At 44.6% G+C, this 2635-nt stretch overlaps 1 non-coding gene across 1 annotated transcript; it reads right to left on the minus strand.

The window, feature by feature from the left end:
* Positions 1–920: 920 nt before the first annotated feature.
* Positions 921–1027, minus strand: LOC120278383. Its single transcript, XR_005541714.1, has one exon. It is a non-coding gene; the product is annotated as a small nucleolar RNA R71 (small nucleolar RNA).
* Positions 1028–2635: the final 1608 nt, after the last annotated feature.

Raw genomic sequence — 2635 nt, forward strand, 5'->3', positions numbered from 1 at the left:
GCATCATCCGAGTACCCCATCTTTATCGATTGCCTTACCTCCTCCTTACTTTTGCTCTCTTACTAGTTGCTTTTAATTGTTGAGAATCGAATCATTATCACACTTATCATTGTTGATACTCCACATATCTAAGAATTGAATTAAGTGTCTTTACTCACTACTCCCTGTGGATTCGACCCCGCTCACCCGGGATTATTACTTTGACAAACCCGTGCACTTGCAGTATATACGCAAGGGGACCTTGTCAAGTTTTTGGCGCCGTTGCCGGGGAGCTAGGCGTTTAGAGATACTTTGCACTTTGTTTTCTTAGCTATTTCACCACACATTCTAATTCATATCTTTTTATTCTATCATCGTTTTTGTTGTCTTTTTCTTTCTTTTTGGTGCAGCTCCAGGTTATGACCCGAGGGAATCCATCAATATTGATTGAAGGAGACCCTGAGCTTGAATGTACACTTAGAAGAAAAGGGAAAGAACCTGTGCAAGAACAGCATAATACAGCTGATTTGGAAGTAGAAGGATCTGAAAACATGGCAGAACAAAATGAGCAACAATGAAGACTATCCGATTATAACAGACCTTCAGTGTTGGGGACACAATCGAGTATTGTGCGTCCCCCAATTACAGCTCAGAACTTCTAGCTAAAGCCGACATTCATCCATATGCTGCAGCAGTCCGCACAATTCAACGGTTTGGCCGATGAGGATCCAAATAGTCACATAAAGAGCTTCCTCGAGGTGCGCGACATGCTGAAGGTAAATGGTGTGATGGATAATGCCATCAAATTGAGAGCTTTCCCATTTTCCTTAAAGGGGAGAGCAAAGCAGTGGCTACACTCATTACCTAGAGCATCAATCAATACATGGGAGGAGATGGTAGAAGCTTTTCTAGCCCGTTATTTCCCTCCCGGAAAAGCAGCAAAGCTTAGGAATGAGATCTCATCCTTTATGCAGTTGGAATGGGAGTCTCTATTTGAGACATGGGAAAGGTTTAAGGAACTCCTGCGAAAGTGTCCGCAACACGGATTCCCAGAGTGGATGATTGTTCAAACCTTCTACAATGGTTTGAACCCAAGTACAAGACAACTCTTGGATGCGGCGACAGGAAGTACCTTAGGTAGCAAGACCCCCGATGAGGCTCGTCAATTGATTGAGGAAATGGGGTTAAATAGCTTCCAGTGGAACGTTAGGGAGAAGAAAAAGGTGGCCGGTCTCCATGAAGTTGATGCGGTAACTTCATTGGCGGCCCAAGTGGAGAGTTTGAGTAAGAAGCTAGATCTTATAGCTTCGAATAGAGTTGCGGCAATGACCAATTACACCGGTTGTGGTGGAGGACATGCTCCCTCCGATTGCCCAATCATCATTGGTGATGTTTCTTCAGTTGAGAACATTGACTTTGTAGGTAATGGAATGAGACCTCAAGGGAATCCATACAGCAACACCTACAATTCAGGTTGAAAGAATCATCCCAACTTTTCATGGAGTAATCAAGGACCACAGAAGACCATGGGGCCATCGGGTTTCCAACAACAACAACAAGCCCCTCAAGTGGAAAACAGAATTTCAGGCTTGGAAACTCGGATGACGGATTTGGAGAAGCACTTAGCTAGATTTATTCAATCGGCAAATACAAGGTTTGAATCAGTCGAGGCTACACTTCGCAATCACACCGCCTCCTTGCACAATCTTGAAAATCAGGTGGGGCAAATTGCGAAGTCTCTCTCCGAAAGGCCACATGGAAGTTTACCAAGCAACACGGAAACCAATCCTAGAGAACATGTGAAAGCGATCACTTTGAGAAGTGGTCGTGAGGTTGAAGGGAGGCTTCTAAGTGAGATGCCGAAAGAACACACACCCGAGGTTGTAGAGGTTGAGAAGGGAGAAAACAAAGAGAAAGAGGTGGCACCCCCACCTTTCAAGCCAAGAATCCCTTATCCCTCTAGATTGAAGAATGACCAAGGAGATGAACAGTATAAGAAGTTCCTGAGTTTGTTCAAGCAACTCCACATCAACATTCATTTTGTTGAGGCATTGGCTCAAATGCCTAAGTATGCGAAGTTCCTGAAAGACCTATTGACCAACAAGAGGAAATTGGAGGAGAGTGCTTCAGTGGTGCTTGATGCTTCATGCTCGGCGGTGTTGCAAAAGAACATGCTGAACAAGAAGAAAGACCCGTGAAGCTTCATCATTCCGTGTAACATCGGCAACTTAGGTGAGGAAATGGAATTAGCGGATTCAGGGGCGAGTATCAACGTTATGCCATATACTTTCTTCCAAAAGCTAGGCTTGGGTGAGCCTAGGCCTACTCGGATGACTTTACAATTGGCGGACCGAACGGTGCGACATCCGAGAGGCATCATTGAAGACGTGCTTGTCAAGATGGACAAGTACATTTTTCCGGTTGACTTCGTAGTGCTAGATGTCGATGAGGATGCGGATATACCCTTGATAGTTGGAAGACCCTTCTTGCAGACTTCCAAAGCATTGATTGACATGGACGGCGGAGAGCTCACATTGAGAGTTGGAGATGACAAACTCACTTACCGCATTGCTGAAGCCATGCGGCATTCTCTCGATTTTGATGATACTCTATACTTTCTAGACACTACTGATGAAATTGTTGATGAATATATGCA

Source organism: Dioscorea cayenensis, chromosome 15 (genome assembly GCF_009730915.1).
Source record: "Dioscorea cayenensis subsp. rotundata cultivar TDr96_F1 chromosome 15, TDr96_F1_v2_PseudoChromosome.rev07_lg8_w22 25.fasta, whole genome shotgun sequence".
NCBI lineage: Eukaryota > Viridiplantae > Streptophyta > Magnoliopsida > Dioscoreales > Dioscoreaceae > Dioscorea > Dioscorea cayenensis.